The following is a 13070-nucleotide window of genomic DNA, read 5'->3' on the forward strand; positions in this document are numbered from 1 at the left end:
CTCTGATTATTAGAAAGTCTATATTTAGCCCTTATTCGTATCTTCATAGCTTCTCCCCAGAGATCCTCATGACCATCCTTGAGATCCATCCAGAAGAAGTCAGACACCTCGTTCATGGGATAGCCTATCAACAGTGGTGGGAGCTACCATGCTCCTCCTTCTAGACTTTTCTCAGCTAGAACTTCTCCTTTCATTCATATTCCAGGCACGAGTCAGAAGTCTGTAATAATCATTCTCCTCTAAACACATTTAAGGTTGGGTACGTTCCTCCACTGTAGGGGTACACATCACTTTTAGTGAGATGCCTTCCTACTCTTCATGAAACGTGATACATTTTAAAATTGACAGTCATATATTATAAATTACAAATTTTGAGATTGCTTCTCACTAAAATTCAATGTTTTTTATCCTCACACTACATCAAATTTTCTCCACATTAAACTTGTACATATTCAAGATGCAAGCCCAATTACCAGCTACTGAATCACAGATATTTCAAGGTCAACGGCAAGGAAAACTTGAAAAATTAAGATATGTGACATAAATTCAGATAGAAAACAAAAAGACCCTGATATACAATTAAAAGAAGATTATCCCTTACTACAATCCTAGAACTTTACATTGCACTGAGATTTAGAATAATTATCATAAATTTATTTTCTTTTTATAGAAAAAAAAGTTTTCTCCTTTTAACAGAACAAATATCATTTCTCCTTTTAAAGTTTTTGCCAAGGATAACACTGGTCCCAGAGTCAGTGTTCACAAAAAAGTTTTTTTGAACAGATGAATGGCTTTCTCATTAAAATATAAATATTGTAATTAGCTGCAAGAAGAAACAGAACTAATAATTCTGACTCTATATTCCCTTACTATATGATGTAAGAAAAGTTGTTTTAATTTTGAATTGAAAATTATTTTGTTTATATTAAGAAAGTTTTCATGAAAGTGTCACCTCAAGAAAATAGAGCAAAATAATCTTAATCCACTTGCAAATTAAAAGTACCTTTGCCTAATCATTTCTAATGGAATTACAAAGAGCATGATTATGTCTATCACTTAAAATACATTTCTTTATATTTCTGTTCTCTAGATTCTGAATTTTGAATCTTCTAAACTCAAATTTTAAAATTTCAATTTTCTTACAATCACAAATAATTCTAGTATTTATTTATAAACCAAAGCATGTCATGATAATCAAATTATTTAGTTTAGTTGTTTTGTATTTCTGTCAGAAAAAAATTATACTATGTGGAATTGGTGGAAAAATAATCTATAATTGAATAAATTTATTATTATTGCGATGCAATAATTATTGCTAAATTAAAGTTTCTATTATCTGTCTCCACAAATAGACAGACTTGAGTATTTATTTTAACAAAAAAGTTACCAAAATCACAAGGAAGAAATTACTCAACAGTTGGTACTATAAGTAGAGCAATCTTCTTTTAAAGAGACTACAGAAAGAAAAGATTGGAATACCTAAAACTTATATCATATACTTAAAATGACATAATTCAGGTTTACAGACGCCCAAGTGGACTGTAGCTCTGCGGGTTTTTATTTATTTATTCATTTGATTCTTCCATCTCTTAAGGGCTTCCCTGTGGAGATTTTATATACACGTATAAAATATACATATTATACACATATAAATATACATAAAACACACATATATAAATATGCATGATATAAATATAATAGGAATATATATAAAATTTATTTCATGGTTTTATGCACTATGAAAAATAATAAGTTAAGGAATGGTAATTAAGAAGCAATTAGAGCAGAGAGCTCAGTGAAATATTAAATGGTTTATTCACTATTTTTAATAATTCCCCCTGATGAAGGGAAGAAAATATTTTAGTTTTAGGAATTTAACTTAAAACGTGGTATGCAGAAGAGTAAATTAAAGATGATACCTATAAAAGAAATGTTATTTTGGTAACTGTGTAAATAAGGGAATCACCATAAACTTGAACTGATGTCTCAAAAACATTCAATCATGCACATGAATAAGATTCTAGCATCTTAGATCAGATACACAAAGAGTGTCTTTAAAAATATGCAAACCATTTTCACCTTTTTTCCCCTATATATTGCTAGATTTCTGGAAATCTGCCGTCTAATAAAACAGCTTCTTTAACGAGGGTGTCAAACCATTTCAGCTAGGTTTTGCCTAATCTGTCCTTCTTCATAGCAGTTCACCAAAAGTGAAGGCCAGCTTTTGCCTCCTCTAAGAAATAGAAATAAATATTTTGTTTCAATGAATCATTTTTTCCTTGAGTTTTCTTTAAGACTGAAATAACACTAAGGAATGCCTTAAGGGAAAACTCAGTTATGAAAAAAACCTGTGACTTCCAGATAAAAGGATCCTTTGGTCTCTGAAACAAATTCTCTGTCTATGGTGCAGGCCGCCAACGGGCCATGTCTTCCTGCCTCCCAAGTGCTGCTCATTAGGCAGCTGCAAAGCCAGACGCCAGACTTTGAGCAAACACTTTTCCTCCCCAGCACCAGCCTCTGAGTCCTTGCCTGGCTCCTTTCCTCTGGCTTCTTTCCTGGCACCACTACTGACTGCCAGGAAAAGTTGAGGGCCACAGCTGCCCATCTTCCTTTAATCATATTCTCCATGGGTCCTTGTTATTCCCAAATATTTCTTGGGGTGAGAAATCCCTTGAGTGACAAACTGCTCAGAAGTCTGTGGTTATGCCTCCGCTGTGGCAGCGCAGCCTACAGGCCAGGAAGAGTCCTGAGTTCAAGTACTGGGTCTGAAACCAGCTTTGACATGCCCCAGGAGAACTGTTTCACCATCCTGGGTTTCTGTCTCTACATTGGACTTGCCTCCAAAAAAGGTGGAGAAAGAACACTTCCCACTTAGGTCCCAGGAACAGAGCGCTCTGCTGGTTTGGATTTATCTGTATTTTATAGTACCTAGGGCTGTGCAATGGAGTGCTAGGGATGCTCAAAGTTGCAGAAGAAAGAAGACTCATCTTTTGAAATGTTATCTTTGGTTGAAGGATGGGGGGCAGAATCATTTTTTAAAAAATTTACATTAGGGCTTCCCTGGTGGCGCAGTGGTTGAGAGTCCGCCTGCAGATGCAGGGGACATGGGTTCATGCCCCGGCCCGGGAAGATCCCACATGCTGCGGAGTGGCTGGGCCCGTGAGCCATGGCCACTGAGCCTGAACGTCCGGAGCCTATGCTCCACAACTGGAGAAGCCACAACAGTGAGAGGCCCACGTACCGCAAAAAAAAAAAAAAAAAAAAATTACATTAAACAAATGTGTCTATATTATAGAGTATAATGCAAAATTCCCACAAGTTTTTAAGACAAAACATAAACCCACAAGGAGATGTAGGTAAGGTAGATACTGGAGGGAATTCATACACTTTATTTTGAAAAGGTTACAAAATCCCTGGGTTGCATGCATGCTGATGTTTCTTTTTGTTTCGACATCCTATGAGTTTGAGGATAAAAAATACTGGGAACTTCCACTAAAGGCAGATATTTTGGTCCCCTGGAAATAATAAGAATTTTAAGGCATGATATGAACAGTGACTGGTATTTAGACATTTATGTCCAGGTTTTACTGTGAAAACCATCGTGTGACTTCAAGTTCAAATTAGTATGCACAATTTAAGAATGGTGAGACTGTTTTGTCCTTCAGGAAAATTAACTGTTTTGGAGAGAAGTCTTATTTACTTATGCATGTGTGTGTATTATAAATATCTACCCAGAACTGATTATTACCAAATTTGAAGTTCAGGAACAAAGGTCATCATAAACTCTTATATCCTTCATTATCTGACTAATAATATCTTGCTGCTCAAAAAAGGTTAACATTTTCTCTAAGCACTTTATGAGGACTGCCTCTTTTATAACTAAACATTCAACTTGAGATCCATACCTAGCTTAAAATATATTTATCTTCTCTCTTTCCTCACTAGTATGGAAGCTGCATGGCAGCAAGGATGGTTTCTTGTCCTTTTTGTTTATCTCTGTGTCTTGGGTACCTGGCACATAATAGGGGCTCAACAAATTCAAATAGATGAATGAATGAATGGTCAACATATCAGATAGCTTTGTCAGCCACCTCTCTCCTCAAGCATCTAACTTCTCCCTTGTGCTGAAAATCACCTGGTTTTCTACTTTTAAAACATATGGAGAGAATCAGATTTTCTGTTTAACCCCCCTCTTCTCTGCAAGGTTTTCTCTATAAACCAGCATTGTCCAGTAGAAATAGAGTGTGAGCCATCAACATAATTTTAGAAGTGTCTAGTAGCCACATTAAAAAGTGAAAGTAAGTGAAATTAATTTTAATAATATACTTTATTTAAGCCATTATACCCAAGATATTTTCATTTCAACATGTAATTAATATAAAATTATTAATACATTCTCTTTTTGTACTCAAACTTCCAAAACTGGTGTGTATTTTATATGCATCTTATTCCAGACTAGCCACAGTCCAAGTGCTCAACAGCACACAGGGCTAGTGGCTGCCACACTGACAGCACAGCTCTGTCCCTGTCTTTTCTCCAATCCTCAGAGTAAAAATTATAATCCACTCAGAGACAAACTCCATTACCATTGCCTTGTCTTAGTGCTCTCCTGAAACATGAAGGGCCTTGTTCCTATAATTCTCTACCATCTTTAAATGAGTCCTTTGTACTGATTTCTTTCTCTCTGAGGACGTTCTCAATAGTGCCTTACAGCATCAGCAGCAGGATAGGGTATTCTTAGTTTTTGCTTTTCTATTATCAAAAAAACTAATATTTTACTCATAGAATCTATTTTGTCAAGGTATTGATCATCTTTATCATCACAGTTTTACTGTTTCTCTTCATTTTTATTAATATAGAACAGTCACATCTGCACATGAATGTCTAAGTATCAGCCATTGTTTAGAATGCTAAAGAAAATTAAGCATAGTGTTCATCATGAATTCTTTTATTAAGATTGTTAATTGAAATTATTTTGTTTATGGTCCACATAGAATCCTTTCATGGGATTGTTTTTTTCATATGGTTACCACTTTATACTATTACTTTCTTGGGCTTTGATTAGATTACATTTTCTGTATCTTATTTTAAAATCTTAAATAGTGTTATGTCATAGTATTCAACAGTGCAAACATTTATGTCTGTAGCCCATATTCATGCAATAAAAATTTATTATAAATCACAGAATCTATGCTTAGGAATGTTCAGCAAACATTAAATTTGATGTAGAACCAAAGGCATATTTAATTCTTCCAAAGAGATAGTAGTTTCATCAAAATCTATTAAAAATTGAGAAAAACATGCTTATTTGAATATTTGTTCTCTATTTTATTTCAAGACAGTGAAACTGATTTTTAAAAAAGATTTTTAAGCATGTTATTCATTCACGTATAACGAGATGGGTTTTGGTCAAAATCAAGTGTCTTTTTGAAAATTACTGAGAGAAGCCAGACAGGTAAACACAAAATGAAATCCATATAGTAAAAAGTCAAAAGAAAGAAAACGCTCAGTTTAAGACCTGAAGAGGATGATGGAGGAATACAGAAGATAAGTTTTTGAAAAATAGACCATTCTGCCTGACTGTCTCAGGAGAATGGAACTCTTGGCCCAGATCCTCTGTATGAAGACATGAGGTGTAAACAGTCAACTCAATTATTGTTTAATTATACAATATATGGAGTGACGGGTTTGCTTTATCATCAAGGCCTCCTGATTTTCATGTACATTTATCTTGATTTTAATTGTTTTATTGCCTTGAGTCACATTCACTTGGCATTCCATATAACAATGAATTTCTAGAATTTAATCCCCATTTTATCCTATTCTCTTTCTATAAACAAAAAGTTTAAAAGCTTAAGCCCAGGTAATGTATGAGGAAGAGTGTTTGTGTCCAAAACACATATAATAACTGGTGTATATTTTCTGCGAGAACAAAACAGATAATAGGTACTGTCATTATTATCTTCACTAAAAAAAGACAACAGCAATGACAGCTACATAAATTGGTATACATCTTTGGGCAATGATTTTGGCAATATTTGTTAAGTGCTTTTAAACTATTTATTTCTTTCATTTGATTCTACTTAGGGGAATCTGTTCTAAGGACATAATGTATGCCCTTAGCTACACATCCTGCTACACTGCAACATACAGTACATGAAGCAAGCCCCTTTTACACACAGAGAGGCAGCATGGCCTAGAGGTTAAGTGTATGATCTCTGGAGAGCCTGGGCTGGATATCCTTACGCCACCATTGACTAAATGCATGATACTGAGCAAGCTGCTTAAATTCTGTGCCTCATCTTCCTCATCTATGACATGGAGATAATTTTAGTACCTCATAGGGTCTTCGTGAGGATTAAATGAGGTAATAAGTGTAAATCACTTCTCCCAGTGAATTTAATATATGTTCACTGTTACCATTACTATGTTCATAATGGGGCCAATTATAATAGCAAAAAATGGTAAGAATGCCAATGCTCCACAATACAAGACTGGCTGCATGAACTGTGGTCTATCCACTGGAGGGCCAAGTCATTAAAATTCATCACAGTATGCAGTGTGTCTAGCACAGCACAGAAGCTAATTCTTACAAGTGTTTAATGCAGTCTGGATTTTGTGGTGAAATATACAAAGATACACACAGGGTCACATTTTAATATCATGGAAATTGGGATGTGTCTTAACGTCAAGGGCATGTCACAGTTTAATGGGGAGTGTGTGATGCATCTCACATTTGATTCAGCCTGTGGTAGGCAGAATAGTGGCCTCCCAAAGATGTCCATGTCCTAATTGCAAAAACCTGTCAACCACCATAGAGGTGAAAGACTTTGTAGATGTGATTAAATTAAGGACCATGACATGGGGAGATCCTGGATCACAATGGGCCTTACAAGAAGGAGGCAGGGGTCAGAGTTAGTAGAAGGAGATGTGATGATAGAAGCAGAGGTTGGAATGATGAGAAGAAGGGGCCAGGAGCCAAGAAATGCATGCAGCCTCTAACAATTGAAAATGGCAAGGAAATTATTCTTCCTGAAGCCTCCAGAAGGAACCAGTTCTGCCAACACCTTGACTTTAGCCCAATGACACTAAGTTTGGATTTTTGACCTCTAGAACTGTAAGATAGTAAGTGTGTATTAGTTTAGGTTATCAGGTTTGTAGTAATTTGTTACAGAAGCAAGAGAAAACTAACACATAGTCAAATTGGGTGAAATAAGGTTCTTTTTTACTTCAAGGCAATGTTAGCAACGTTAGGCCCTCAGTACTTTCTGAACACCACTTGATAGCATAAGAGACAATCAGTGTAAAGCTACTGAATGAATGTTGAATGGAATAGCATACAGCCATCAGAATGATGTTTACAAAGAGTATATAATAAAAGAAAAAAAATGTTATTTGAAAAATAAAGATGATCAGGAAACTTGCAAAAGCCTCTTAGATAGCCTCATCCACCAGAGGGCAGAGAGCAGAAGCAAGAAGAACTACAATCCTGCAGCCTTTCAAACAAAAACCACATTCACAGAAAGATAGACAAGGTGAAAAGGCAGAGGGCTATGTACCACATGAAGGAACAAGATAAAACCCCAGAAAAACAACTAAATGAAGTGGAGATAGGCAACCGTCCAGGAAAAGAATTCAGAATAATGATAGTGAAGATGATCCAGGACCTAGGAAAAAGAATGGAGGCAAAGATCGAGTCGATGCAACAAATGTTTAAAAAAGACCTAGAAGAATTAAAGAACAAACACCTAGAAGAATTAAAGAACAAACAGAGATGAACAATACAATAACTGAAATGAAAAATACACTAGAAGGAATCAATAGCAGAATAACTGAGGCAGAAGAATGGATAAGTGACCTGGAAGACAGAATGGTGGAATTCACTGCCATGGAACAGAATAAAGAAAAAGACTGAAAAGAAATGAAGACAGCCTAAGAGACCTCTGGGACAACATTAAATGCAACAACATTCACATTATAGGGGTCCCAGAGGGAGAAGAGAGAGAGAAAGGACCCGAGAAAATATTTGAAGAGATTATAGTCGAAAACTTCCCTAACATGGGAAAGGAAATAGCCACCCAAGTCCAAGAAGCACAGAGGGTCCCAGGCAGGATAAAACCATGGCAAAACACACTGAGACACATAGTAATCAAATTGACAAAAATTAAAAACAGAGAAAAATTATTGAAAGCAACAAGGGAAAAACGACATATAACATACAAGGGAACTCCCATAAGGTTAACAGCTGATTTCTCAGTAGAAACTCTACAAGCCAGAAGGGAGTGGCATGATATATTTAAAGTGATGAAAGGGAAGAACCTACAACCAAGATTACTCTAGCTGGCAAGGATCTCATTCAGATTCAATGGAGAAATCAAAAGCTTTACAGATAAGCAAAAGGTAAGAGAATTCAGCACCACCAAACCAGCTTTACAACAAATGCTAAAGGAACTTCTCTAAGTGGGAAAAACAAGAGAAGAAAAGGACCTACAAAAACAAACCCATAACAATTAAGAAAATGGTAATAGGAACATACATATCAATAATTACCTTAAACGTGAATGGATTAAATGCTCCAACCAAAAGACACAGGCTTGCTGAATAGATACAAAAACAAGACCCATATATATGCTGTCTACAAGAGACCAACTTCAGACCTAGGGACACATGCAGACTGAAAGTGAGGGGATGGAAAAAGATATTCCATGCAAATGGAAATCAAAAGAAAGCTGGAGTAGCAGTACTCATATCAGAAAAAATAGACTTTAAAAAAAGAATGTTACAAGAGACAAGGGACAATACATAATGATCAGGGGATCAATCCAAGAAGAAGATATAACAATTATAAATATATATGCACCCAACATAGGAGCACCTCTATACATACGGCAACTGCTAACAGCTATAAAAGAGGAGGAAATCGACAGTAACACAATAATAGTGGGGACTTTAACACCTCACTTACACCAATGGACAGATCATCCAAAATGAAAATAAATAAGGCAACACAAGCTTTAAATGACACAATAGACCAGAGAGATTTAATTGATATTTATAGGACGTTCCATCCAACAGCAGCAGATTACACTTTCTTCTCAAGTGCACATGGAACATTCTCTAGGATAGATCACATCTTGGGTCATAAATCAAGCCTCAGTAAATTTAAGAAAATCGAAATCACATCAAGCACCTTTTGTGACCACAAATGCTATGAGATTAGAAATGAATTACAGGGAAAAAAACGTAAAAAACACAAACACATGGAGGCTAAACACTACGTTACTAATAACCAAGAGATCACTGAAGAAATCAAAGAGGAAATCAAAAAATACCTAGAGACAAATGACAATGAAAACACAATGACCCAAAACCTATGGGATGCAGCAAAAGCAGTTCTAAGAGGGAATTTTATAGCTATACAAGGCTACCTCAAGAAACAAGAAAAATCTCAAGTAAACAATCTAATCTTACACCTAAAGGAACTAGAGAAAGAAGAACAAACAAAACCCAAAGTTAGCAGAAGGAAAGAAATCATAAAGATCAGAGCAGAAATAAATGAAATAAAAACAAAGAAAACAATAGCAAAGATCAATAAAACTAAAAGCTTGTTCTTTGAGAAGATAAACAAAATTGATAAACCATTGGCCAGACTCATCAAGAAAAAGAGGGAGAGGACTCAAATCAATAAAAATAGAAATGAAAAAGGAGAAGTTACAACAGACACTGCAGAAATACAAAGCATCCAAAGAGACTACTACAAGCAACTCTATGCCAATAAAATGGACAACCTGGAAGAAATGGACAAATTCTTAGAAAGGTATAACCTTCCAAGACTGAACCAGGAAGAAACAGAAAATATGAACAGACCAATCACAGGTAATGAAATTGAAACTGTGATTAAAAATCTTCCAACAAACAAAAGTCCAGGACCAGATGGCTTCACAGGTGAATTCTATCAAACATTTAGAGAAGAGCTACACCCATCCTTCTCAAACTCTTCCAAAAAATTGCAGAGGAAGGAACGCTCCCAAACTCATTCTATGAGGCCACCATCACTCTGATACCAAAACCAGACAAAGATACTACAAAAAAAGAAAACTACAGACCAATATCATTGATGAATATAGATGCAAAAATCCTCAACAAAATATGAGCAAACAGAATCCAACAATACATTAAAAGGATGATACACTATGATCAAGTGGGATTTATCCCAGGGATGCAAGGATTCTTCAATATATGCAAATCAATCAATGTGATAAACCATATTAACAAATTGAAGAATAAAAACCATATGATCATCTCAATAGATGCAGGAAAAGCTTTTTACAAAATTCAACACCCATTTATGATAAAAACTCTCCAGAAAGTGGGCACAGAGGGAACCTACCTCAACATAATAAAGGCCGTATACAACAAATCCACAGCAAACATCATTCTCAATGGTGAAAAATTGAAAGCATTTCCTCTAAGATCAGGAACAAGACAAGGATGTCCACTCTCACCACTATTATTCAACCTAGTTTTGGAAGCCCTAGCCATGGCAATCAGAGAAGAAAAAGAAATAAAAGGAATACAAATTGGAAAAGAATAAGTAAAAGTGTCACTGTTTGCAGATGACATGATACTATACATAGAGAATCCTAAAGATGCCACCAGAAAACTACTAGAGCTAATCAATGAATTTGGGAAAGTTGCAGGATACAAAATTAATGCACAGAAATCTCTTGCATTCCTATACACTAATGATGAAAAATCTGAAAGAGAAATTAAGGAAACACTCCCATTTACCATTGCAACAAAAAGAATAAAATACCTAGGAATAAACCTACCTAGGGAGACAAAAGACCTGTGTGCAGAAAACTATAAGACACTGATGAAAGAAATTAAAGATGATACCAACAGATGGAAAGATATATATACCATGTTCTTGGATTGGAAGAATCAACATTGTGAAAATGACTCTACTACCCAAAGCAATCTACAGATTCAATGCAATCCCTATCAAATTACCAATGGCATTTTTTACAGAACTAGAACAAAAAAATCTTAAAATTTGTATGGAGACAAAAAAGACCCTGAATAGTCAAAGCAGTCTTGAGGGAAAAAAACGGAGCTGGAGGAATCAGACTCCCTGACTTCAGACTATACTACAAAGCTACAGCAATCAAGACAATATGGTACTTGCACAAAAACAGAAATATAGGTCAACGGAACAGGATAGAAAGCCCAGAGATAAACCCACGCACCTATGGTCAACTAATCTATGACAAAGGAGGCAAGGATATACAATGGAGAAAAGACAGTCTCTTCAATAAGTGGTGCTGGCACTTTGTGACTGCCTGGAGGGGTGGGATAGGGAGGGTGGGAGGGCGGGAGATGCAAGAGGGAAGCGATATGGGAATAGATGTATATGTATAACTGATTCACTTTGTTATAAAGCAGAAACTAATAAAAAAAAATAAATGGTGCTGGCAAAACTGGACAGCTACATGTAAAAGAATGAAATTAGAACACTCCCTAACACCATACACAAAAATAAACTCAAAATGGATTACAGACCTAAATGTAAGACTGGACACTATAAAACTCTTAGAGGAAAACATAGGAAGAACACTCTTTGACATAAATCACAGCAATATCTTTTTTGATCCACCTCATAGAGAAATAGAAATAAAAACAAAAATAAACAAATGGGACCTAAAAAAAAAAGAAAAATAAAGAATATAAATTTGCATTTCAATGAAATCACTATTATACTAAATGGGCAAACATCAAATTATGCATATAAGAATTCCAGAAGAAAATAAATTAAAATAGTTATTGTGATTATTTCTGCTTATTGGGACTATAAATGATTTTATTTTTTGCTTTTACGTTTCCACAATTTTTAAAATAATAAACAAGTACTGCTTTCCTCATGGGAAAAAGCACATCAAATTCATTTAAAAAGTAGATAGCAGGGCTTCCCTGGTGGCGCAGTGGTTGAGAGTCCGCCTTCCGATTCGTGCCCCGGTCCGGGAGGATCCCACGTGCCGCGGAGCTGCTGGGCCCGTGAGCCATGGCCACTGAGCCTGCGCGTCCGGAGCCTGTGCTCCACAACGGGAGAGACCACAACAGTGAGTGGCCCGCATCCCGAAAAGAAAAAAAAAAAAAGTAGATAGCAGCATAATATAGAACATGAAAAGCAACTTCGTTAGATGATATTGGTAAACTCAATCTCTTTATTCACCAATAACTCTAATTTTTTTTTTTTTTTTTTTTTTGCGGTATGCGGGCCTCTCACTGTTGTGGCCTCTCCCGTTGCGTAGCACAGGCTCTGGACGTGCAGGCTCAGCAGCCATGGCTCACGGGTCCAGCAGCTCCGCGTCTCGTGGGATCCTCCCAGACCGGGGCAGGAACCCGAGTCCCCTATATCGGCAGGCGGACTCTCAACCACTGCACCACCAGGGAAGCCCCAATAACTCTACTTTAATTAGTAATTCAAACCTTTGAATTCATAGGTCTGGCATGTCAGTCACTGTGCAGTCATCATGGATCTGCGTTTCGATTTTGAAAACATGGATCAGCTTTAATAATAGTAAAATTATGATTATTATCTTCAAAAATTATCTGCCAACCAGCCACTGTGAGCTGCTTGAGGACAGCAGGGTGTCAAAGAGTTAGTGATTTAGGCAGAATTATTGGCAATTGACAGAGAATCTGGGAATCTGCAGAATGATTCTGCTTCACTTGAGTGTTGAAAGACGAGAGTTCTTCCCAGAAGTGTGGCTCTTCGACCTTGGAGAAGCCATTCCACCACTGTGAACCTCAGTTTCTTCCTTCGTGTTATGAGGGTGTAGAATTAAATTATCTCTAAGATCAATGCCCCCCGCTCCCGGCAATACTTTCACTATTCTACAGTCTTACTTTGTAGTCATACAAGGATTGCTGTGAATTGGTGTGAACTAGGTCCTTTGCACTGTGCAATTTGCACTAATACCATCACCATCAGATATTTCACAGTATCTTCTTTTTCACAATGTCAGAAAATAAACTTCATAGTGTATAAACAGGCTTAAACCTGTGAG

At 36.3% G+C, this 13070-nt stretch overlaps 1 protein-coding gene across 2 annotated transcripts in view; it reads right to left on the minus strand.

Annotated features, from left to right (window-relative positions):
- Positions 1 to 13070, minus strand: part of PLXDC2 (plexin domain containing 2) — a 410469-nt gene that overhangs the window by 36475 nt on the left and 360924 nt on the right. The gene's annotated exons all lie outside the window — the stretch shown is intronic.

The sequence above is a fragment of the Mesoplodon mirus genome (assembly GCF_964341445.2).
Source record: "Mesoplodon mirus genome assembly, chromosome: 4".
NCBI lineage: Eukaryota > Metazoa > Chordata > Mammalia > Artiodactyla > Ziphiidae > Mesoplodon > Mesoplodon mirus.